This window comes from Globicephala melas, chromosome 2 (assembly GCF_963455315.2).
Source record: "Globicephala melas chromosome 2, mGloMel1.2, whole genome shotgun sequence".
NCBI lineage: Eukaryota > Metazoa > Chordata > Mammalia > Artiodactyla > Delphinidae > Globicephala > Globicephala melas.
Genome location: NC_083315.2, coordinates 58974184 through 59000512, shown reverse-complemented (window position 1 = coordinate 59000512; position 26329 = coordinate 58974184). Strand labels below are relative to the sequence as shown.

The 26329-nt window shown below is 39.0% G+C and overlaps 2 protein-coding genes across 11 annotated transcripts in view; one reads left to right on the top strand and one right to left on the bottom strand.

Annotated features, from left to right (window-relative positions):
• The window catches only part of HMG20A (high mobility group 20A), a 68213-nt gene extending 58940 nt beyond the window's left edge, over positions 1–9273 (bottom strand). For both annotated transcript variants that reach the window (XM_030874910.2, XM_030874909.2), the window contains exon 1: positions 8977–9273. The gene's annotated coding sequence lies outside the window, so the exon portion shown is untranslated. The remainder of the gene's footprint in view (positions 1–8976) is intronic.
• A 514-nt stretch (positions 9274–9787) lies between these two features.
• The window catches only part of PEAK1 (pseudopodium enriched atypical kinase 1), a 295845-nt gene continuing 279303 nt past the window's right edge, over positions 9788–26329 (top strand). For 6 of the 9 annotated variants that reach the window (XR_009562926.2, XM_030874905.3, XM_060293967.2 and 3 more), the window contains exon 1: positions 9788–9969. The gene's annotated coding sequence lies outside the window, so the exon portion shown is untranslated. Of the gene's footprint in view, positions 9970–10392; positions 10523–26329 lie in introns of those variants that run through there. The other 3 variants (XM_060293970.2, XM_030874898.3, XM_060293968.2) reach the window with 2 other exon arrangements.

The following is a 26329-nucleotide window of genomic DNA, read 5'->3' as shown; positions in this document are numbered from 1 at the left end:
TCCAATTTTTATGTACTAAGCCCCATGAGACTACTGGCTCTCTACCTCTAGCAGAAATCCTCTGCTAAATTTCATAGATTCTTGTTCTGCACCATGTATTCAGCAAATTCTTCAAGGGGAAAAGAGAAGCTTAGAACATCAGCATGCTTTTTTGAAGTTCCCTTGGCTGCATAATTTTGGTTTAAGTCCTGGCTGCCTCAGTAGGTCTCTGATGCTTTGCCTGTTTTTTTTTTTTTTTTTGCGGTACACGGGCCTCTCACTGTTGTGGCCTCTCCCGTTGTGGAGCACAGGCTCCGGACGCGCAGGCTCAGCGGCCATGGCTCACGGGCCTAGCTCCGCGGCATGTGGGATCTTCCCAGACCGGGGCACGAACCCATGTCCCCTGCATCGGCAGGCGGACTCTCAACCACTGCGCCACCAGGGAAGCCCTCTCTTTTCTTTTTTTAAATCCACCCTTTCATGTTGTTCTCGGCAAAAGGATTAGTCTGCAACAACCTAGTCCCTCAGAGCCAGGAATGGAAGTCATAGCTTGGGTTCTCAATCAAAACTCTACTGCTTATTAGCTGTGTGACTTTGGCAAGTTATTTGACCAAACTATTTAAACATTCTGAGTTTCAATTTTCTCTTATGTAAATGAAACTAACACCATCTCATAAGTGTTGTGAGGATGTGAAGATTAAATGTCTGTAAAATGTCTAGTAACAAAAACACTTTAATGAGGGCTTACTACATACCAGACACTTTAAATGGATTTAATAACTTAATGTAGATATAGTTACTATCTCCCATTTCCTTTTCAAGATCATATACTAGTAAGTGATGGAGCTAGGACTTGACTTAAGAGCATTTTTCTTACTAACTACTCAATATTGCTTCTATAATATTGCTTTAGTATTGTGCCTGACACTGGTGTGTGCTCAATAAATGTCAATTATTATGATACAGAAAATACAAATGCTTCAGAAATATACTAATCAGATCAGTTTTTCTACTTTTTTCATTGATTTATTTTTCTCCTTTTTCATTTTGGCATAAAGATACTTACAACATCTTTCAATATATTTTAAAAGAAGCTATTGTGAAAAATGAATGTCTAATAGCCTACTGAATGAATAGGTAATAATTTGCTTAACCATTATTCTATTGTTGGATATCTAGAAGGTTTCCATTTTTTAAAACATAATAGATATCAGTGCCATTAACATTTTGTCCCTTTCACTATTTTCCTTACTTGAAGCATTTTCTCAGAATAAAATCGTATCAGTGGAATACTGGCTCAAGATATGAGCATTTTATTATTGCTGACACAACAGCTATGTTGTTTTCTCAAAGAGTTGTAGTAATTGTGGAATCACTGGCAATAAAAATGAAAGGTTTGTGTCAAGAGAACATTAATTAAAGCTATGAAGTATAGGAATGAAGGAAGTGTGGCGATGGAAAGAGAAGGGAGATATAAATTTTGAGGCTATGAAAGAAAAAAGTGGAGTATCTGGATACTATTGATATTTCTTGTGAAGCAAGGGGTATTAGTTTCACTTAAAGGAGTAGGGATGGAAGAAAAGGGCTGGGCTTTGTTGAAAATTCCAAATGCTTAAATACAAATACACATATGTACACATCAAAATCTTTCAAGAGTAATGTTTCTATGATAGTTTTCAAAAGATCTGTGTCTTCCACCCCACCTCAATGCAATCTGGGATACAGATAAATACTATTTAGGTGTAATTTACAGATGGACTATCTGATATATTAGGGTTCAACCTGATCTTCAGTATCACTTCTTATTCTAACCTATCACCAAACATTTAGTAATCTGGTGTGTGGATCTTTATTATTGTTGTTTTAAAACACACAGAGAAATGATCTCTTTTAAGAATAACATTAAATTATAAAAAATTATAATACAAATTACAAAACCACCACATAGATTGTTGTTTTCACTTAGCTCAATTTAGCAAAATGTACTCGGAAGCAGGAGGCCTATGTTCTAGGGCCCACTGTGTGACTTTATTTGGTGTGTAATTTTGAGCCTTAATTGTCTTATCTATATATTGGGGTATTTTATCTGACTAAAAGCCAGCATTAGAACATGGCATCTCTTGTTTTATATTCCTGATCTAAAATTTGTCTAGTGAGCATACTATATTGAATAAAAATGAAAGAATCTCTCTTCCTTCACTAATATGTACTGTGCTTTAAATATCTCATTAACCTTGTTATCATGTTAGACTTGTTATTTTAAAAGTTACTGAAAAAAAAAAAGTTACTGAATACTTTGTGGGCCTCTCTGAGGGCCATTTCGTCTGTTCCTTCTACCATCAGATGACTGTCAATGTATATATTTAAAGGCAGTTGCTTTCCTACTACTACCTTCCTCCCACTTTGCCCCTATCATAGATTTTGGAGTAGTACGTACCTGTTCATCAGGGAGAAACAGAAAGGGCCTTGAAAATTTGGGCTTAAAGAGAGTCCTTCCTCTCTTTGTCTATGTGCCATAGCCTCCCCAATAAAAAAATAAAATAAAAAAACTTTCTCTGCTAACTGCTTCACTATGTTCATATGTAAGTAAGCGCCTGATCGTCCAAGTTCCATTTCAGATTTCTCTTCCAGTTTCCATTAGTCTCCATGAAATTTTAGTACTGATACTGAGAGATCATGGAGTTTGCGACTGATAATCGGCTGCATTCAAATCCTGTCTCTGTCACTTACTGGTTAAGTGACTTTGGGCAAATGACCTAACCTCTCTAAGCCTCTATCTTCTCATATGCAAAGTGAAGTTAGTTAATACCTACAACACCAAATTATGAGAATTAAGTTAGTTGAATGGGAATTGGAATTATGGCTAAATGTAGTTTAAATGTGAATATCATTTAGAAAATAAGGAGAACACCACTGAATAAAAGTAGTTTTTGAGCTGATTCAAATTAGAGGCTGGTTTGATTCCTAGGGTTCTTAAAAATCCATACCCTTTAAGGAAGCTATTCCAGATGAGGTAGCAAATATAAAGGCTTTGAATACCTTCATGCTCCAACAGATGCCAATTCCATGGTACAGAAACACTTAACCATATTACAAGCAATAACCAAAGAGAAGAATAATTTTATGCCTATCCAATTAGCCAAAAATTTTTGCTGGTGAAATTGTGGTTAAAACAACACAGCTGTATGTTGCTGGTGGCATCAGAAGTTAGCACAACCTTTTAGAGAAATAATATAGCTATTGTATCAAGAACTATAAAATGCCCACTCTTAGAATGAATAATCCCACTCATAAGACTTTATTCTAAGAAAATAATTCAATAAGGAAAGTAACTATGATTTTATTTAATAGTGCCTGGCACATAAAAGGTACTCAAGTACTTCTTCAAATGAATACCTTCACGCGTACTGACTTCTCCAAATCACTGCCCTTGGTTCCTTCCCATTATGATCTAACTATTTTCATTATATGGGGATAGATTAAGAATCAAACTATAATATTTGTGTCTAGCCTCTGTTCTCCCATCTTCTCCAGTAACTTCACTGGTGATTGCTATCAGACTCCCTTATGATACTTTCACCATCTGAACTTAGTTGACCTTCACACTGAAACTAAGTTGACCACATACCACATCCTTGACCCAATCAAAAAGAAATCTGAAGCTTCCTTCAAGTTCCTAAAATGTCGTTCTTCTTTGTCAACACCCTTCTACTCTAATCATTCACCTCACTGCCTGCTTCATAAGACACAAATAGCAGAAACCTTCACATCCATCCTCAACTGAACCTCAACATACCTTTAGTCCTGTACCTAGACACTTACATTTCCCTCTAGGATCTGAGAAAGAATTATCACCTCCTGCTTTCCTTCTAGCTCCATCCAAAATCCAAATTCTTCAAGTTTATGTATCTCCCCCTCTCTTTTTTAACGGTATAATTCACATACCATAAAATTCACCCCTTCAGTGTACAATTAGTGGTTTTTAGTATATTGGTATACAAGGTATTTTAGTATCAAGGTTGTGGACTCATCACCACTATCTAATTCCAGGACATTTTCATCATCCCCTCAAAGAAATCCCATACACATTAGCAGTCACTCCCCATTCTTGCCCTCCACTCCCTGGCACACTAATATACTTTCTGTCTCTATGGATTTTCCTATTCTAGACATTGCATATAAATGGAATCATACAGTATGTGGCCTTTTGTGTCTGGCTTCTTTCACTTTAGTGTAATATTTTCAAGATTCATCCATTTTATAGCATGTATCAATACTGTATTCCTTTTTATTGATGAATATTTTCCACCGTATGACTATACTACATTTTGTTTATTCATTCATGCACAATTTGGTCTGTTTCCATTTTTTGGCTCTTATGAATAATGCTGCTAGGAACATTTGGGGAAAAGTTTTTGTGTGAACACATTTCTAATTCTTTTGGGTATGTAACTAGGAGTGGAACTGCAAGTTAAGTATCTCTTGATACCTAACTCTATTCTGTTTCTGAGTTCAGACAGCCTGGGATATCTCTCAAAATGCAAACAACTCTACACTGACTCCCTACCCCACCTTCACTCAAACACCTTCAGTCTTCAGAATCTGTATATATTAATTACCACTTAGTTGTTTCCAATTAAATTGAGGGCAGGGATCAGTTCTCATAGATCTCATCATATAGTAGGTGTTTAATGTATGCTCAATATATTGATACCCTATGCTCACAAATGGGAGAATTACTTACTCTTTCATTCAGCAGATCTTTGAGTGTCTACTGTACATAGGTCACCGTGTTTACTACTGGCTATAGTGGACAAACGTTATTCATCAGTTTCATCTACCCCAACTGCCAATTCAACTCCACAAATATTTACTGAATACTTATGATGTGAATGGTATTGTGCTAGGTTTGACAGCAGACACAGATAGGAATATGTTATAGTCTGCAGACTTTTATGACAGTTCATAAACTCTACATGACAGTACAGTAACAACAGAAACATACAACAACAGCAGTAGCACTGTATATTAAATGCCATAAGAAAAGTACAAAATGCTCTGGAGTGTCAACAGACACACATATGGTTGGGAGAATGGACAGAGAAGAGGACAGACATCAGACAATACTCCTTGAAGCTGAAGGTGGTACTTGAGAAAGGGCCACAAAGAAGGTGGCATTCTGATAGATAAGGATTCCCAGGAAAAGAGAAAGTGTTCCACACAGAGAATAGCATGAACAAAGATAGAAAAGGCTGGATACTGTATAGAATTTTTTTTTCAGAGACCAATCTAGTTAGGAATGTGTAGATGGGTAATGACAGAAGAGACTTGAATATTAGGTTTAGTATTTAAATAGGTTTAGAAGAATGATTCAAAAAGTCTTCCGTTAACAATTCAAATTACTTTAGTGATTCCTTAACCTTTTCTTGAAACTTTTCTATTATGCTTATTATCTAAAGTAATCATGGAAATTAGTGATTTCTCCTTCCACAAGGAACAAAAAATGAACTCTTGACAGCTAAGTGAGCATGCTTAGCTCACTGAGACTGGGGAAGGATGAATTTGAATAATTCTAGCACTGCATCCCGATACTTCCGGGAATATGTAAGGCTTAAAACAGACATGTAGGCAAATCCCCATAGCTAGAATAACAGAAGCAAACTGGGGGAAAAATAATAGCATTCATTAAGCTGCTAACACCAGGAATTGTGCCAGGTGATTTACATATAATATACCTGATCCACCAAATAACCTCATTTAAGTTTATGGCAAGTGAGGCTCAGAGAGGTCAAGTAAATTGTTAGAGGTTACCAAGCTAATAAGAAGCTCAGCTAGTAAAATGTAGACATCACTTTTGAACCCACGCCTGTCTGATCCCATATTTTCCCCATTGTTCACTTTTATTTGTGAACAAAGGAGGCTAGAATGGTAGGGTCATGATGCATGCATCAAAGAAAAGGGCTGAATATTTAACAGATGGGCTTTAAAGGTCTGGAGAAAAATTAGACTGAAATATTCAAAACTGGGTTTAGAATGGCTTAGAGATCAAGACCAAGAGAGATCAAGCTTAGGGCTGTTTCTTGATCAGTTTGAACAATGATCACACTATAGAGCTTATTTAGGAATATCCAGGGAGCAAAATTCCAGCTTTGATTTGGAAACTAGAGAGTAAACTCCAAGAGAACACGGATATTTGTCTGTATTCACTGATGTATCCCAAGTCCCTAAAACAGAGACTAGTATACAGTAAGCACTCAATAAACTTTTCTTGAAATAATGAAAAGTCACATAAGGGGTATTCTCGTTTGAATACTCTTGAAGGCCCTGAAATAAAGACAGCAGAACAGTAGGTTTAAAAACCATTCATGTTGTTAGCATATTCTCTTTAACACTCAACCCCATGGCAAAAACAAGCAACTCCAAAACAACAAACATACAAAAAAGCAGTAGTTGTAAAACAACAGCATGATTTTTTAAAAGAAGGTAGACAAAAGAATGAAAAGACCCTTTTGCATTATAGATAGCATCTAGTACTTCCTGGGTAATCAAATTTCAGTGAGATGGAATCCAGAATTTTGACCTACTGTTTTAATATTTCAAACTGCTGTGAGCTGTGAGCCGTATATCCAATGACTGCTTTTTGGAAATGAAAATGGTTATCTAATCTAAATATTCTGAAAAAAATGGACAATCTCTTTATTATTGATGACAAGGAATGAAATGAAAACCTCAAATTCATTTACTTAAAGAAGTAACAGAGTACACTTACAAAAGTCTTTACTTTTCTAATTTTGATAGTATGTTTCTATTAGAACATGCAAAGAAAACTGCAACAAAGAACATTAAGGGAAAAAAAAAAGCCTTTGGAAGACAGCAAGCCTCTCTACAGAAACTTTTAAAGAGAATAAAAGCAGGTTCCATGAACTTCCCTCTATTTTTCACAAGCTTTTCTAATATTTCTTCTTTGACGGAACTAATGAATAACTGCCTGTTATCACAAAACATCTTTTTTCAAATATGTGCTTTAAAAATTGCTTTCTTCTGAACAGACAGTTCTTCAAGCTGCTCAAGTCTCTCAGCTGCAACAAGTTTTCTTATTTCTATTATACTGCATTTCTTCCCTGGAATAGTATAAAGACCAATTTTAAAAACTCCTTTGCTTTACAAAGATAATTTCCTACAGGCAATACTGCTGTATCTCAATCAATATTTTAACTATCTTTTCTCTATCTATTTCATTTAGTTCCACAATCTTTACTCACTCCAGTAATTCTTAATACTGTAGTTTAATAGTTTAATTTGTCAGGGTGATCATATCATATATTCTTCTATATTACACTAATATAGAAGATAATGAACACTTTCTTTCTAATCAATTAATAGTTGCTTGAGGCAGTATACATGTCCCTAACCTTCTATTAATAACAACACAGACATAATTGTGTCTTGCCTTTTCAACTTCTGCAGAAATTCTATAGTTCTTTAAAAGATAACTCACTGATTTTAGGGTCTTAGGTTTTTTTTTTTTTAATGTCTATAGAAAGTTAAAACATATATTTTTTCCTTACTGTAACATTTAAGTTACAGTTGTTTAAATATTTTAGTTTAAATCACATTTTCTAATAAACTCTAAACAAACTAGCTTTCGAAAAGAACCAGAATTAAAACAGTTGCAAATTCTGAGAGTAGATTAGGTGACAACCCCAAAGGAAAAAATACACAGGCCTTATTCTTTTAAAAATTCTTGAAAGACACTACAATTCACTTGATATTCTAAAATTACTAAAGTTGTTGAGATTTCGTAAACTCCAAATAGATTGATTCCTTCAGTACCCTGCCCACCCCAACTTACCAAGTACTGTGGTACTTGAAAACAGAAACCAAAAAATCAAACTGTTGACTGTTCATTACCACTTTACGTATAGTTTCTTATAAAATATTGAGAATATAGGAAAAACAGAAAATTCTGGTATTCATCTTTAGTCCTTTGTGAGCCAAATTTTCCCCCTTCTTAAAATCTGAGCTGAATCTCATGATCCCTGCACCATGCCTTAAAACTACAAAGTGCAGACACCATTTTTTAATCGGTGCTGAATTTAATTAAATCACAAAGGGGGAAAATGTACTACACTGCAACTTTCAGTTGTTACATGTAAGTTACCAATAAGAATTTTTAAAGCTGAGGAAGTTGTTTTCAGGCCCAGGGCAGAATCTGTAGCCTAAAATCAACAGGTCTAAGGATTTAAGATCCCGATCACATCAGTTAAGATAACACCAAGTAATTGAGTATTTCAGTATGATATTTTCACTCCGATAAGGTGAAAATGCTTCAAAATTTATGTAAAATATTGAGTCCTTAAGGAGGTCCGTAATAAACGACCTCCTTAAGAATAGCTACAGAGTTCCTGTGGCATGTCAAGGCAGAGAACACCCCTAAACCTCACTAAGTCAAGGTTGGACTTGAGTAAGGGAGAAGGGGTGGGCAATTCATGAGTCACACAAGAAAGCATGTCGTATTGTAGAGACGAGTAAAGGGTTTTAACAAGGGGTTTCGAATTCTTTGAATAACTCATTAAGAAAATTCTGCTGGGGAGAAAATTTTCCTCTTACACTTGGAACCAAAAGTCACATAAATTCTGACTGGAGGCTGGTGATTAGCACAACTTCGTGGAATAACCTAACTTTTCACGTAAGGCACAATCCCAAAGCTTTAAGATACCGTCTATCCATATGGCACCAAGCATCACCTTTTCAAGCCCTCGCCGGCACAGGAAGTGGGTTGGACACCCCAACCCATCACCCTACCCCCACAGGAAGTGAGTTATGTTCCCCCCTCCCCCAGAATGGCCTTCCTCCCCTCCCCCAACCGGAAGTGAGGCGCCCCCATTCAGTCGGCCTCAAACCGAGACAAACCAATAACAGCAAAAGAGGGATGATCTTCAAGGGGTGAAGGGCACATCCACTGTGGCCACCCCCAAGCTCGCCTTGCTTACTGACCTGCTGACGACAGGGGTAGGCAGGGGCCTGGGGCCTAAAGAAAGTCCCTGGCACAGGGGACAATTCCCTGAGCCCCTCTCAATCGCCTTCACTCTTCTCACTGCGTCGCCTCACAGCTTGACAAAAATTCCTCCGCAGTACTTTATTTTGATGTCTTTTCTTTCCCTTTACCTAATCGCTTAACCACCTTCCCATAGGTAACTTCTCTAATGCAGCACTTAAGGCTGTTCTGGTGAGGAGAAAAATGAAATATTATTCCCCATACCTTCAGAAAAATGGAGGGATTATTTTGTTCAAAGGAGGCGAAGGACTACGTGATTACGCAAGGTGAGACTTATTTTCGCGGAGGTTTCTGGGAGATGTAGTTTTTTACATCGCTAAGGCCTGCAGAAAGTATTGGGACTTAAATTGGTTATTACTATGTGCTGGAATCCTTGAAGACACATATCCTGTATTCGACTGTAGGCAGACCTAAGGGGCTTAGGCACCAAATGGACCAATACTTCGTTCCCTTTTTTCCCCTGGTACGTAATTGAACTGAAATTTCCCTTCACGCCGGCCCAAGGTCCTGGTCGTCCCGCCCTCTTCTTTTGGCCACGCCTCCCTCAGCCAATCAGACGCTCTCTAGTTCTCTTCCTCTGGAGGTAGGAACGCGAGAGGAGGGGCCTCATGGTGACTCCTCCCTCGGGGCTGAGGCGAGACTGGGAGAGGGCCGTGGCCTCGTGCGCGCGCGCGCGCGCGTGTTCGCTCAAGGAGCGCGGCAGCGAGTGCGCGCGCGGAGGGGCGGCGCGCCGGGCTGGGAGGAGGCGGGCAGGCTGGTGGGCCGGGCGGTCTACGGGCGGCCGGGAGCGCGCGGTGGACTCGGCGGCGGCTAGTAGTTAGTTAGTTGTTGTTAGTCAGTGTCAGTTGCTCGGCGGTGGCGGCCGCGGTCACCAGGAAGAGTACTGGACGGCCGGCGAAGGTAGTCACCGCGGCGGCGTGTGAGCCCCTCAGGTAACTGGGGCAAGGTTGCCCACGTCGCCTCCTTTCCCTTCTCCTCTCGCGCCGGCTTGTGGGACCTGGGTCGCCACGGGGTGAGGGAGCTGACCTGGGGGAATCCGGGCGGGGCGGCGTGGGGTCTGGGTGGCGCCGCCGCGGGGGCTTTGGCGGCCGGTGCGTCCGGCCCGGCGCGGGCTCTCCGGCCACGGCCACCCCCGCGCCCTGCCGCCCCCGGAGCCCGCTGGCGCCGCGCGCCCCCAAGCGCCCCCGCTCCCGCCCCTTCTCTCGGTGGCTGTGGCGGCGGCGGCCCCGGCAGCTCGGCGCCCCCCAGAGGAGGGAAAGTTGGGACCTGGCGGCGAGGGACGACCCCGGGCGCGGCTGGAAGGCTGCTGGGGAAAGTGAATCTTGGAGGAGCCGGACGCGGTGAGGCTGGGGCAGGAAGGACTCCTTTCGCTCCTGCTAAGTCTGCACGGACATCCACCTCCAAACCCGGGAGGATCCGGCGCAGCCTGGCCAGCAGCGCCAGGGTGAAACCCGGTGACTCTTTGCCTGCTCACTTGGCTCTACGGTTTGTGAGCCCCCTAACGTGCGGGTTTCCTCGGTTTTGGGGGGCTTTTGAGTGGTTCGTTGGGTCAGTTTTGTTTCTCCTTCGCCCTTTGACTCGTCCTTTCTTGCAACTTTTCTCACCTCCCGCGTTGAGGACTTGCCGTCTGAGCCCCTTGTCTACCCCCTCCCTGTTGCCTGCACCATACGTCTGAGAGCTTGATTTCATTTTTTCGTCCTTTGACTGCATTAAAGACTGCTGAGAGCAACAGGAAAGAGGAGCCCTCCCACCTTTAAATGTTAACTTTTTTGCAATACGTTGTGTTTTTTAAGATCCCCGTTTAGGAATTTGAGAGCTGTGGAATGGAGTTATTGCAAGGTTGGGGTTGAGGGGATAGTGACGAGTTAAAGGAAAACTGATTTCATCTTTATTGGCCTTGTTATAGAAAACCTAATACATTTTCTTTTGCCTCTGTTAAATGTGGTAAGATTATACGTTGAATTAAATACTTGGAGATTTACATGAAAGGTTATATTTAGGTCATTGTATTATGTATGTCCACAGCTTTTCACCTGAATTGGGATTGCCTTGAGGATTCTGTTTTGGGGCCTACCTCTTGATTTTTGTTCAGCCACAACGCCTTTTTTTCTTTTCTTTTTTTTCCCCTGATAAACGAAATGATGTGGTAATGTGTATAGTCGGAGAACCCATATTGCTCTCTGCAGTGTAGAAGTGAAAACCGTGAATTATCCACAGGGGTAAAACTTTCCATGAGCAATCTTGAACACTTGCTTCATGATGGCTTCTCTATAATCTCAGAACATTTCTAGATAGCTCAGTCCACTGACTACCCTAATTACTTTCTGAAGTGCCTGGCACTTCTCTTCGGTGACTCGTTTAGTAAACTGTAATGGCAAGTATGGTACATTTACTTGACTTCAGAGATGGGAGTTGTAGCCTCGACCCAGAGATTAACAGTTAACAATGGAAGCAGAATTCATACCATTGCTAGTGAGTTTTGGCTATGACCAACTCACAAACTATGTGAAAAAAACAAACATCTTTCCAAAACTGTCAGAGGGGAAGAGGGGAAATATTTTATCATGTCTTTATTTTTGGAGACTCTAACATGACTATATTATGTGGGGAAAAAAATGTCATTATTTTCTTTAAGCCTTTTTGATGTGTGGTCCTCTTCTTCATCCTTTCCCCGCCCCCGCGCATTTATGGTTTGACATTTATGTTTGGCTGGGTTCCAGGATGGGAAGAAAAGTATTTTGGTGAAAGGAAAAGATAAGATTGCTTTGAACTATTATGATACTGTGACTATTCATTTTACCCAGAGATAGTACAGAAAAACTTCTTCCATAATTTTTGTACCCCATTAACATTCTGTCAGAAGTCATTTTTAAGAGTCTATCCTGAGGCCCATAAAGAAATAATGCCACTTCATAACTGTTCCCGACAATCACATTAAAAAATGTGTTCCTGGAATGTGTTGTATGTGTTCTCATATAAACATTTATCTTTGTACATTTATGATAATGTAAATATTTAAGTCTGAGAGCTTAAAAATTTTATTTGCTTATTTGCATACATGTTTTTCAACATCTAGCAGTACCAACCATATTTGCCAAATAAGCATCATCCATAAATTCATGCTTTGGCACATAATAACTCTTCTAAATTGTTCCGTGGTGAAGCACCATGAGATTAGTGTTTGCTTCATAAGAGAGATTTGTTGTTGTTTTTAACTGTAATGATGCTCTGTTTAAGTGGAACAGGTGCTGGGCTCTAGCTGCTTGTGTTGAAACCTGCCAAATCATACTCTTTTGTTGGATGGGTTATTTGAGTAATTTAGGAACCAAACTGTGGCCCCTGGCATGCCAAGTTGAGTTCAAGGCTCCATTTCACTGCTGCAAATTCCTGTTTTCACTGTTAAGAGGTAGTTGTGTGTGATGAGCCTTATTTTCTTATTGCTCTTCTCTTTACTTTAATTCCTACTCCCTACCTTCGTTCTGATCCTTTCATTACTGGAGCTCTTGGGAAAGTCTAGACTCCTTCTTTGCTGGTTTGTTTTCCTTGGAGAAATTCTAGTAACTTTCAGGCCAGGAATAGATAGTTCACATTTGTTCAGCAAATATTTTGAGTGCCTTTTAAGTGGTAAACATGGTGGTAAGCCCTGAGTATATGTACAATGATATGCCTTTTTGCAAGGAGCATATAGTTTAGGAGGAGAAGATAGCTGATAACCAATAATTATAATGTGGAGTGATATATAACAGGTGTAAGCAGATTCCTTTGGATGGAAGCACAGAGCAGGAGGGGTAGTTGACTAAGACTTGGGGTCTTGGGAGGGGCATGTCCCAAAATGCATCTTAGTGGGTTACCTGAGCTAATCTTCAAAAATAGATAGCAGTTAACTAGGTTCAGAAAAAGGGAAAGGACATTCTAGACCAGTGCTGTTCTGTAAAAATATAATAATACAAGTCACAAATGTAATTCACATAGGTATTTTAAAACTTTCTATTAACCATGTTAAAAAAGGAAAAGGTGAAATTAATTTTAGTAATATATTTTATTTAAGCTGATATATCTAAAATTTTATTTCAATCTGTAATCACTATAAAAAAGCATTATTGAGATATTTGACATTCTCTTTTTCATACGAAGTCTTCAGAATCTGGTATGTATTTTATACTAATACCACATCTCAGTTGTGTCTAGCCATGTTCAAGTACTCAGTAGGCACAAGTGGACAGTAGAGTTTTAGAACAGGAGCTGATGAACTGATAAGAAGCCAAATCACTGAATGCCTTATGAACCAAACTAAGGAGCTTTAACTTTGTCCTGAAGGCTGTGAGGATTTAGTGGGGGGGAAAATTATGCTGTGATAGAATCATATTTGTGTTCTAGGCAGTGAGGTGAATGCTGGATTAGAGAAGGGCAAAACTGGAAGCAAGACCAGTTAGGAAGCCATATTCCTGATGAGAAATGATGAGAGAGGTAGAAGAGGGGTGGATGTATAAGAGGTTTAGGAAGTATCAACAGGACAGGGTAAATAATCAGATTACAGAGTTGAGCAAGATTGAAGATTTAGCATGATTCCCATATTTCTGTTGTGAGCTACTGAATGGGGCAGACAACTAAGAGAAGCCAAACATCTGTGCCAGACAGACCAAAGCTGAAAAAAAGAACTATGCGAGAATTGTCACAGAAGCTGAGGGAGAAGAATATTTCAAGGAGTAGGAGTGGACAGTACTGTATCCTGCCATGAAAAGGCCAAGTAAGATAACTGAAAAAAGTCCCTGAAACTTGGTGATTAAGTCATTTGTAACTTCAGCTAGAGCAGGTAGCTACATTGTAGTGCTTTGGGGGTAAGGGGATTGAAGAGTCAGTGACGGCTAGGAAGGTAGCTAATTGAGAGGGATACGGTGTTTTCAACAAAGGACTGAACAAATAGTATAGGTGAAGGGAGATGCAGGGGATTTAGAGAAGTTTACTCCTTCTACCCCTTTTTTAAATTAAGAGGGTCTTGGGCATGTTTATGTGGGATTGGAAAGCACCAGTGGAGGGGAGAAATTGAAGCAGTGCTGGGGAGGTGGAGAGATGGGGGACAGAGGTGATTGATGGAGCCAAGGATTTGGAGACAGTAGGAGGGGATGGGATCCAAGGCATAGGTAGAGAAGTTGGCCTTGCGTAGGAGATGATTTTCCTTTTTTTTTTTTTTTTTGGCGGTACACGGGCCTCTCACTGTTGTGGCCTCTCCCGTTGTGGAGCACAGGCTCCGGACGCGCAGGCTCAGCGGCCATGGCTCACGGGCCCATCCGCTCCGCGGCATGTGGGATCTTCCCAGACCGGGGCACGAACCCGTGTCCCCTGCATCGGCGGGTGGACTCTCAACCACTGCGCCACCAGGGGAGCCCGATTTTCCTTTTTCATTGAGCAGAAACGAAGGAGGTGAAATTGGAGGCACTGTAAATAAGTTTCTAAATGATAGGGGCAGGAAGGAGAACGAATTGATGTGTCTTATATCATTTTTGAGTACCTGCTTAGAATGATGGGGAACATGGTAGAATAGGGATTCTTTAAAAAGAGAGTGTAAATGTATAACAGCTTCCAAGCAGTGGTGTGGGGGAGAGTCAGACAGACAGACTCACGACTAAGATAATGAAAAAGGATTGTTAGGTAGCATTGAGGACCCATTTGAGGTTGTAGACCTTGGATTTGTAGGGATACCAATTTGCATGGTTTGATTTTTCTCCAGCACTGATCACTCTGGGTATGTACAGCTGAAGAAACCATTTAATACTCACAAGAGCTCATAAGGTAGGTACTGTTGTTGTTCTCCTTGATTGTAAGATGAACAGCTGGCGGTCAAACCCTGGTGGTTCAATTCCAGAGCCCAGGCTGTTACCCACTGCTTTGCAGATGCCTGCTTGGTAGAAATACCTAAAGGGCAGTTGGTTGAGGGAATTAATGATGTTAAGGACTGACTGAAATGAACTGTAGAGTCCAGGTTGGTTCATGAGCAGGAATCATAGAAGGGGTGATTCAACTGGGAGAAAATGAAGGGCGTGAAAGTTAGAGGTCAGTGTGAAGCCGAAGAACTAGTGAAGAGGGAGCAAAAATATTAGCTTTTACTTATGGATTACCTACTATATGCTAGACACTTTAATACCTTATTTCTAATCCTAACATGAGTGTTATTAATCTTACATCCATCCCTTTGTCATTCTCCTTCAGATGAAGAAACTGAGGATTAGAAAGGTTAAGTTACATATCCAGAGAGACACACACTATCAAGTGATACAACCAGGATCCAATACCCATTCTTTCTTCTCCAAACCATAGTGTTCTCAAGTAAGGAGATAAGAAAGAAAATGCAGTAATGATGAAAAGTGGTAGAACGACACTGGGATATTAAATTTAGGACTTCAAAGGTGTATCATTCATTTAACAAATGTTTGTTGAGCATTATGAGCATGCTAGGCATTGTTCTAGGTGCAGAGGTTATAGTAGTGAACCAAACAGACAAAAATCCCTGCCCTCGTGGATCTTACATTCTAGAGCGGGTGAGACAGACATTAAACAAAATAAGTAACTTGTTATACAGTATTAGAAGGTGATAGATAGGTGCTGTGGAGGAAAATTAAGCAGGCAAGAGGGATAGGTATGCCAAGGGGTGTGTGCACTTTTAAAAAGGATGTCTGGGAAGGACTTGGTGAGGAATGAGCAAAGGCTTGAAGGATGGAGGTAATCAGGAGCACACTAGGTCTAAGAAACAGTTTGCATTGGCCCTGAAGCAGAGGTGTGCTTGGTGTATTCCCAGAACACTAGGAGGTCAGTGTGCCTGGACTGGAGTGAATAGTAGAGTAGAAAGTGGTTTCTACTTTGTGGAGAAACAAAGTGGAGAGATAACTGGGTCCAGATTACATAGAGCCTGTAGAACATTGGAAGGACTTGGGTGTTTATTTTTTGAGATGGAAACCATTACAGGTTTTTGAGCAGAGTGACATGATCAGATTAATGCTTTAAAAACTTCACTCTGGCTACTGTGTTGAAAGTAGTCTGAAGAGGTGAAGAGTAAAAACTAGAAGATCAGTTAGGAGGCTCTCTTTAAAAATCTAGTTGAGGGTAGTGGTGTCTTAGACTAGGAAATTGATGAGAAATGATTGGATGTGGATATATTTTTAACTTTTTATTTTGAAATAATTTTAGATTTACGGAGGAGTTGCACAGATAATGCATAGAGTTTCTTTATGCCAGTGTTTCTCAGCCTCAGCCTTACTGACATTTTGGACCGGCTAAACCTTTGTTGTGGGGATTGCCCAGTGCTATACAGGATGTTAAGCAGCATCCCTGGTCTCTATCTATAGATGCCAGTACCACACCCCTGTTGTAACAATCAAAAATGTCTTTAGACATTGCCAAATGCCCCCGTGGGGCAAAATTGCTCCTATTAAGAATCACTGCTGTATACCCTTCATCCTTTTCTCCCTAATGTTAACATCTTACATAACCATGGTACATTTGTCAAGCTAAGAAATTAACATTGGTACAATGCTTCAGACAAACTGCAGACTTTATTTGTATTTCACCAGTTTTCCCACTAATATTCCTTTTCCATTCCATTATCCAAACCAGGATACTACATTGCTTTTAGTTGTCAAGTCTCCCTTATCTCTTCTAATGCATGACAGTTTCTTGGTCTTTCCTTACCTTTTATGACCTTGATACTTTTTTTTTTTTTTTTGCGGCACGCGGGCCCCTCACCGCCGTGCCCTCTCCCGCTGCGGAGCACAGGCTCCGGACGTGCAGACCCAGCAGCCGCGGCCCCATGGGCCCAGCCGCTCCGCAGCACGTGGGATCCTCCCGGACCGGGGCACGAACCCGCGTCCCCCGCATCGGCAGGCGGACTCCCAACCACTGCGCCACCAGGGAAGCCCACCTTGATACTTATTTTTAAAGAGTACTGGTCAAGTATCTTGTAGGATGTTCCTCAATTTGGGTTTTCTGAGATCTTCTCATGATTAGTTACTGAGGTTTGAGGAAGAGTATCACAGAGTGAAGTGCCCTTCTTATCATGCCATAGAGGAGATCCATATTATCAACATGACGTCACTGGGTGATCACTTTGTTAAGGTGGTTTCTGCCAGATTTCTCCATTATTTTTCACCTTCCATACTCTGACCATTAGAAGCAAGTCATTAAATTCAGCCCACACTCAAGGGGAGGGGAATTAAACTCCACTTCCTGGAGGCAGATGTATCAAAGAATTTCTGGACATATATTACAACCACCACAGTAATTGGTAAATATTTTGGGAGAGATACTTTGAGCCTTTGCCAGTATCCTGTTTCTGCTCACTGATTTTATTTATTTTAAAAAATTTATTTATTTATTTATTTTTGGCTGCATTGAGTCTTCATTGCTGCGCGCAGGCTTTCTCTAGTTGCGGTGAGCGGGGGCTACTCTTCATTGCGGCGCGTGGGCTTCTCATTGCGGTGGCTTCTTTTGTTGCAGAGCACGGGCTCTAGGCGTGCAGGCTTCAGTAATTGTGGCTCGCAGGCTCTATAGCACAGACCCAGTAGTTGTGGCACATGGGCTTAGTTGCTCCGCGGCATGTGGGATCTTCCTGGACCAGGGCTCGAACCAGTGTCCCCTGCATTGGCAGGCGGACTTTTAACCACTGAGCCACCAGGGAAGCCCCTCTGCTCACTAATTTTAGCATTCATCAGTAATCTTGCCTGCATGTACTGTTTATTTTCCCTCATTCTTACTACATTTATTAATTGGAATTCTTTTGTAAGGAAAGTTTGTTCCTTATCTATCTAATCATTTATATCAGTTCTAATTTATGGATACTTACTTTATTCTTAGGGTTATAATTCACTTGGTATCATTATTTATTTTGTTGCCTGAATTATTCCAGCTTTGCCCATTGGGAGCTCTTTTAGGTTGACTTCTGTGTCTTTTTGATGTGCTCCTATCCTTTGTATGTGTACATGTTACACTTCTTTATTTTCTGGCACTACTAGATGTTTCAGGCTCATCTTGTATTTTTCCTGCCTCTGCCCTAGACTCATTTCTTCAAGAAATTCTGATTCCTTTTATTGGAGAATGATATTTTGAGGTCAAGATCTGGATGTTAGGTGTGCTTGTTGCTACTGCTGCTAGATGCTGTCAGTGGACAGAGCTAGGAAATATATGTATGCATACTAATCTGTGTATCCACACATCTATATTTTTTTCGGTGTGTAAAATATATCTCTGACTCTAACTGGGTATGTTTTGATCCAACAAGGTTTGCTGATGGATTGGATGTGGAATGTGAAAAGAGAAGAGTCAAGGATGACTTCAAGGCTTTTGGCTTAAGCAACTGGAAGGATGGAGTTGCCATTTTCAGAGATGGGAAGACTGTGAGCAGAGCAGGTTTCTGGGTAGAGTTCAAGAGTTCTGTTCCAGACTGGCTACGTTTTTGAGATGTCTAAGAGACGTGTAATCGAGATGTCAAGTCAGCAGTTGAACAAATGAATCTGTAGTTCAGAGGAGAATGGTCCAGGTTGAATACATTTAGAAGTTGTCAGTATAGATAAGATCACCTGAGGAGTGAACGTAGCTAGAAAAGAGGTTCAGGGGCTGACCCCAGGGCATCCTAGTCAGAGAGATGAGGAGAAGCAGTTCTGCAAAATGATAAGGATTGGGGTGTGGCTGTAGGGTGGATTTCATATCTATTATTAATAAGCTCTTTTTTAATACCTGTTATTGGCAAGGCACCGAGCCATTTTGGGAGTTAACATTGTGCCGTAAATTTACAATCTAGGATGAGACAAATTACAGACTGAAAAAGAAAGTAGCAGTGAAAGGCAAATACCAGATAATGGTTCAAATAACATTACTAGAGAAGCTTCTTAGAGGACATAGGCATAAGAAATAATGAACTCAAGCCTGTGCCAGCTACATATAAACACTAATGTAAATATGTATCAGTCAAAGAACTTGTCAAGGTTTCATTAAGCTCTTAGGTGGGTAATTGTGCCTTTAGTTATTGCTATCAATTAAACCACTCAGTGAACTGGTTAGGAGGGTTTCTGCTACACTTGACTTTTTTTTTTTTTTTTTTTTGGTGGTACGTGGGCCTCTCACTGTTGTGGACTCTCCCGTTGCGGAGCACAGGCTCCGGACGAGCAGGCTCAGCGGTCATGGCTCACGGGCCCAGCCGCTCTATGGCATGTGGGATCTTCCCGGACCGGGGTACGAACCCGTGTCCCCTGCATTGGCAGGTGGACTCTATCAACCACTGCGCCACCAGGGAAGCCCTACACTTGACTTTTTAACTTTTATCTCTCTGCCATCTTTTCACAGTCAGTTGGATTCATCTTAAGACTGCTTAAAATAAAATGTTTCAGTGTAAAATCAAGCAGAATTGGCCTTCATCTTCTGCGAACATGCAACATTTTTGACTGCTTCTTTCATGGATAGTTTTAGACATTCACATTTGTCACTTGGTTACTAAAGTCACACCCCAATGCGATTATGGAACTTTACAAGTAATTTAAATGTCTAACCTAGTAAACCAAGGTTTTAGTAAAATATTTTAATTTCAACTCCTTTGCACTAAAAATGGATAGGCTTTCATTGCCAGCTGATAAAAGGTGGTATAGCATGAGAAAGGCAGATTGTACCTATTGAGTAATTATTTATCAGTCACTCTCTAGGAACTTAAGAAAAATGAGGGGTTTATCTACTTTATAGCATGGGGGCAAAAAATCACGGGATTCCATTCTCAATTCTGCCACTGAATGGTTGGCAAAGCTATTAACCATTTGTATGTACAGTGTGTTGTATTTATTAATTGGGAGAAACTTTAGCATATTAATATGCTGAGTGAAAAGAGACTCTGCCTTGAGTGCAAAGACTGTCTTATTAGCGCAGTTCCTAGCATGTAATGGATACTCAAATGGTTGTTGAATGAAGGAATTACGTAAAATACTTTACCCTTGTAAAGTAAGACCTGAAGAGTTATTTAGCTTGCTCAAGAAACCTGAAGATACTGAGAACTTCAGTTGTGTAAGTAAGAATTAGGGCAAAATAAAATAAATCTGTATGCTAACATACTCATTTTAGGCTAAGCCAAACAAACAATACTACTCTTTAAAAACATGATCCTTATGTATCAAGTAACTCATAATCCTATCCTCCATGAGTAGAAAAGAATTCTAGTTCAGGAGTCAAGCAGCCTGAATTTGAATCCTGGCTCAACTGCTTACTAGCCATGGGCCCTTAAGTTAGTTTCTTAACTGTGCTTCAGTTTCCTCATTTGTAAAATGGGGATAATACTTACACCTACTTTATGGGGTTGTGAGGTGAAAGAAGAATAATAGCAAGCATGTAAGTGTTTGATACACAATGTGTTTAATTTTAACTGTTATTATAAAAGTGTTGAGAGAGTAATATTTTAGTTTTTCATTTTCTAGAAAATTATGTCTGCTGAATGATAACTAAAGGGAAAACAAAAACTCTATGTGAACAAGGAAAGAAGACTGATGGGAAATTATACTCATAGTAATGTGTTTGAACTATGAATAATAGGTTTTCTACTTTTTGCTGTCTCCATTTTTTTCACTTTTAATTTGCTTAGCAGATTTTATTAACTGTTTAACGATAAGACACTGGGCTTTCATGAGCATATTGCTTTTTAGAGAGTCAGCATTGCATTGTGGTTAAGAGTGTGGATTGTGAACCCAGACGGCCTGGGATCGAATCTCATCTCTGATGCTTAATAGCGGTGTGGTCTTGGGAAAATTACTTTATTTCTCTATCCTTAGTGTTCTCATCTGTAAAATTGGGATATTGATAGTACCTACCTCAGAGGGTTAATGAACTAATAATCGAAAAGTGTTTAAAATAATGTCTGGGGCATAGTAAGTATCATGTGCTGTTGAATAAAATAATGGTAGAAATATTACATTTAAAAATTAATGAAAGATTTTAGCTTTCCAGTATATTTATAGGTTCACCCACATTACGTAGACTATTTCGTTTCTTATCTTTTAGAGGAAAGTTTTCCTCATAATCCCCTCTCTCTCCCTCCCTAATCTTCTTTGGTTCCCTTGATGATGGAGGAGCAGGAAAACTCTTTCCTCCTAAATCCTTTATATGACAGGAGCACTTTGCATTGTTTAAACTTAGTATTCTCCCCCACCCATAATTTTTATAAGAGATTGATTTACTTTTGTTGTTACAAGGGAAGATGCCATGGTATACTTCTTAAATATTTTGAAATAATGAGTTGAATATTTCAAATGCTGAGAAACTGCCTTCTTCCCAGGTGTGAAACAGTTTTTATAGATTTTATTTGGGTATGAAGTAGGAGTAATTGTGGGAGTTTGTGTGAAAGAAGATTTAAGGCATTGGAGAAGCAATAAAAAGTATTTTCCTAATGTCAGTTCTCTCCTTGACTTGAGAAATTGTTTTTGCAGCAATATCCTTAGACTGTTTTTCAGCATTTGCCTTTGGGGACTGGCTGCATTCACAGTGTTAAACCTCAGAACTAAATATTTCAGGTAGATTGCCAGTTCTTAATTCAACTATGGTCCTGAAGTTAAAAGAGGTTGTTGGTTTCCAGATTCAATGAAGTTAATATAAGGAGAGAAGAGAATCCTGTAGTTTGATAATCTTTTTCTTCTATATAGAATAAGACAAAGTATACATTGTTTCTTATATACTCCTTTCCTTACAAATGCAGCTTGTGGAATGATAGCATCAGTGAATATGTAAGTTGCACTATAAGCAGCATAGAAATAATTTATAAATATAGTAGTTCCTAATTTAGAGAGTTGAACTTTAATTATTGACTTAGATTTTATTTCACATATATATGTTTATTAAACATGTGCAAATAAAATTTGAATCCTATTATAAATGCAACTTGTAGTTCTGTTGTCAGTTTTGCATTCCAAAAGTCTGTTAAAAGATCTTGTCGTCTAGAAAAGGATGTGTTTTGTATTCTTTTGTAAAAGGCAACTACAGGGTTTTATGTTGCAGGAATGTTGACCCTCTCTTCTCTTATCTCCTATGGGACTGCATGGTCTGGGTTTTCATGGACTAGCTGTCTGACTAGGAAACCGAATCCTACTGTACAGATTTCTTTCTAATTCTCTCTGTCTTTTTTGGCTTCAGATCTGAAGTAGAGTTTGATATTACCTATTATACTATACATCTTTAAATTTTATGATAGAAAAAAATTAGCTTTTTAAAAATTATGTAAGTTTCAGGTGTACAGCATTATAATTTGATATCTGTATATACTACAAAGTGGTCACCACCACAAGTCTAGTTCCCATCCGTCACAATACTGTTGACTTCCTTTGCCCACTTTGCTCACCCCTTAATCCTCTTCCCCTCTGGTAACCACTAATCTGTTCTCTGTATTTTTGAGTTTGTTTTTGTTTTATTTTGTTTGTTCATTTGTTTTGTTTTTTTTAGATTCCACATATAAGTGAAATCATATAGTATTTTTATTTTTCCATCTGACTTATTTCACTTGGTATAATACCTTTATGGTCTATCCATGTTGTCACAAATGGCAGGATTCTATTCTTTTTTATGGTGAGTTAATAGTCCACTGTATTTGTGTGTGTGTGTGTGTATACACACACATATACATTCATCAGTGGACAGTTGTTTCCATATGTTGGCTATTGTAAATAGTACTGCAGTAAACATAGCTGTGTATATATTCTTTTCAATTAGTGTTTTTGTGTTCATCAGATAAATACCCAGAAGTGGAATAGCTGGATCATATGGTAGTTCTATTATTATTATTATTTTTTGAGACATCTCCATAATGTTTTGAGACATCTCCATAATGTTTTCCATAGTGGCTGCACCAATTTACAGTCCCACCAACATTATACAAGGGTTCCCTTTTCTCCACATCCTGTCCAACATTTGTTATTTCTTGTCTTTTCTTTTTTTAAATTTTTTTATTTCTTGTCTTTTCAATGATAACCATTCTAACAAATGTGAAATAATATCTCATTGTGGGTTTGATTGGCATTTTCCTCATAATTAGTGATGTTGAACATCTTTTCATGTGCCTGTTGGCCATCTGTATGTCTTCTTTGGAAAAGTACTCAGATCTTCTGCCCATTTTTTAATCAGGCTTTTTTTGTTTTGTTTTGTTTTTTTGTTCTTGAGTTGTGTGAGTTCTTTATATATTTTGGATATTAACCCCTTTTTGGATATGTGATTTGCAAATACCTTTTCCCATTCAGTAAGTTGCCTTTTTGTTTTGATGATGGTTTCCTAAAAGCAGAAGCTTCTTTAGTTTGATATCCTGTTTGTTTATTTTTGCTTTTGTTTCCCTTGCCTTTGAAGTCAGAACACACAAAACATTGCTAAAACTGATATCAGTGAAATTACTGCTTTTGTTTTCTTCTAGGAATTTTATAGTTTCATGTCTTACATTCAAGTCTTTAATCCATTTTGAGTTAATTTTTGTGTCTAGTGTAAGACAGTGGTCTAGTTTCATTATCTTGCACGTGGCTGTTCAGTTTTCCCAATATTATTTACTGAAGAGACTATCCTTCCTCCACTGTATGTTCTTTGCTTCCTTGTCAGAAATTAATTTACATATATGTGTGGGTTTATTTCTGGGCTCTCAATTCTGTTCTGTTGATCTGTGTGTCTGTTTTTGTGCTGGTACCATACCATTTTGATTACTAAAGCTTTGTAGTATAGTTTGAAATCAAGGAGCATGTTGTTTCCAGCTTTGTTCTTTCTCAGTGTTGTTTTGGCTATTTGGGATCTTTTGTGGTTCCATACAAATTTTAGATATGTTTGTTTTAGTTCACTGAAATGTGCTGTTGGAATTTTGATAGGGATTGTATTGAATCTGTAGATTGCTTTGGGTAATATGGACATTGTAACAATATCTGTTCTTTCTATCCATGAACACAGAATATCTTTCCATTTTTTTGTGTGTCTTCAGTTTTTTTTGCTGTGTCTTACAGTGTTCATTGTACAGGTCTTTCATCTCCTTGGTTAAAGTTATTTCCAGGTATTTTATTCTTTTTGATGCACTTATAAATGGGATTGTTTCCTTAATTTCTCTTTCTGATAGTTCATTATTAGTGTATAGAAATATCACAGATTTCTGTATGTTGATCTTGTATCCTGTAGCTTTACTGAATTCATTTATTAGTTCTAACAGTTTTTTAGTGGAGTCTTTAGGTTTTTTTAACATCTTTATTGGAGTATAATTGCTTTACAATGTTAGTTTCTGCTTTATAACAAAGTGAATCAGTAATACATAGACATATATCCCCATATCTCCTCCCTCTTGAGTCTCCCTCCCTCCCACTGTCCCTATCCCACCCCTCTAGGTGGCCACAAGGCACTGAGTTTATCTCCCTGTGCTATGCGGCTGCCTCCCACCAGCTATCTGTTTTACATTTAGTAGTGTGTATATGTCCATGCCACTCTCTCACTTTGTCCCAGCTTACCCTTCCCCCTCTGCGTATCCTCAAGTCCATTCTCTAGTAGATCTGTGTCTTTATTCCCATCTCGCCCCTAGGTTCTTAATGACCATTTGTTTTTTGTTTTTTAGATTCCATATATATATGTTAGCATACGGTATTTGTCTTTCTCTTCCTGACTTACTTCAATCTGTATGACAGACTCTGGGTCCACCCACCTCACTACAAATGACTCAATTTCGTTTCTTTTATGGCTGAGTAATATTCCATTGTATATATATGCCACATCTTCTTTATCCATTCCTCTGTTGATGGACACTTAGGTTGCTTCCATGTTCTGGCTATTGTAAATAGAGCTGCAGTGAACATTTTGGTACATGACTCTTTTTGAATTATGGTTTTCTCAGGGTATATGTCCAGTAGTGGGATTGCTGGGTCATATGGTAGTTCTATTTATAGTTTTTTAAGGAACCTCCATACTTTTCTCCATAGTGGCTGTATCAATTTACATTCCCACCAACAGTGCAAGAGTGTTCCCTTTTCTCCACACTCTCTCCAGCATTTATTGTTTGTAGATTTTTTGATAATGGCCATTCTGACTGGTGTGAGATGATATCTCATTGTAGTTTTGATTTGCATTTCTCTAATGATTAATGATGGTGAGCATTCTTTCATGTATTTGTTGGCAATCTGTATATCTTCTTTGGAGAAATGTCTATTTAGGTCTTCTGCCCATTTTTGGATTGGGTTGTTTATTTTTTTGATATAGAGCTGCATGAACTGCTTGTAACTTTTGGAGATGAATCCTTTGTCAGTTGCTTCATTTGCAAATATTTTCTCCCATTCTGAGGATTGTCTTTTCGTCTTGTTTATGGTTTCCTTTGCTGTGTGAAGGCTTTTAAGTTTCACTAGGTCCCATTTGTTTATTTTTGTTTTTATTTCCATTTCTCTAGGAAGTGGGTAAAAAAGGATCATGCTGTGATTTATGTCATAGAGTGTTCTGCCTATGTTTTCCTCTAAGAGTTTGATAGTGTCTGGCCTTACATTTAGGTTTTTAATCCATTTGGAGTTTATTTTTGTGTATGGTGATAGGGAGTGTTCTAATTTCATTCTTTTACATGTAGCTGTCCAGTTTTCCCAGCACCACTTAATTGAACAGGCTGTCCTTTCTCCACTGTACATTCCTGCCTCCTTTATCAAAGATAAGGTGACCTCATGTGCGTGGGTTTATCTCTGGGCTTTCTATCCTGTTCCATTGATCTATATTTCTGTTTTTGTGCCAGTACCATACTATCTTGATTAATGTAGCTTTGTAGTATAGTCTGAAGTCAGGGAGCCTGATTCCTCCAGCTCCGTTTTTCTTTCTCAAGATTGTTTTGGCAATTCAGGGTCTTTTGCATTTCCATACAAACTGTGAAATTTTTTGTTCTAGTTCTGTGAAAAATGCCAGTGGTACTTTGATAGGGATTGCACTGAATCTGTAGATTGCTTTGGATAGTATAGTCATTTTCACAATGTTGATTCTTCCAATCCAAGAACATGGTATATCTCTCCATCTGTTTGTATCATCTTTAATTTCTTCCATCAGTGTCTTATAATTTTCTGCATACAGGTCTTTTGTCTTCTTAGGTAGGTTTATTCCTAGATATTTTATTCTTTTTGTTGCAGTGGTAAATGGGAGTGTTTTCTTAATTTCACTTTCAGGTTTTTCATTATTAGTGTATAGGAATGCAAGAGATTTCTGTGCATTAATTTTGTATCCTGCTACTTTACCAAATTCATTGATTAGCTCTAGTAGTTCTCTGGTAGCATCTTTAGGATTCTCTATGTATAGTATCGTGTCATC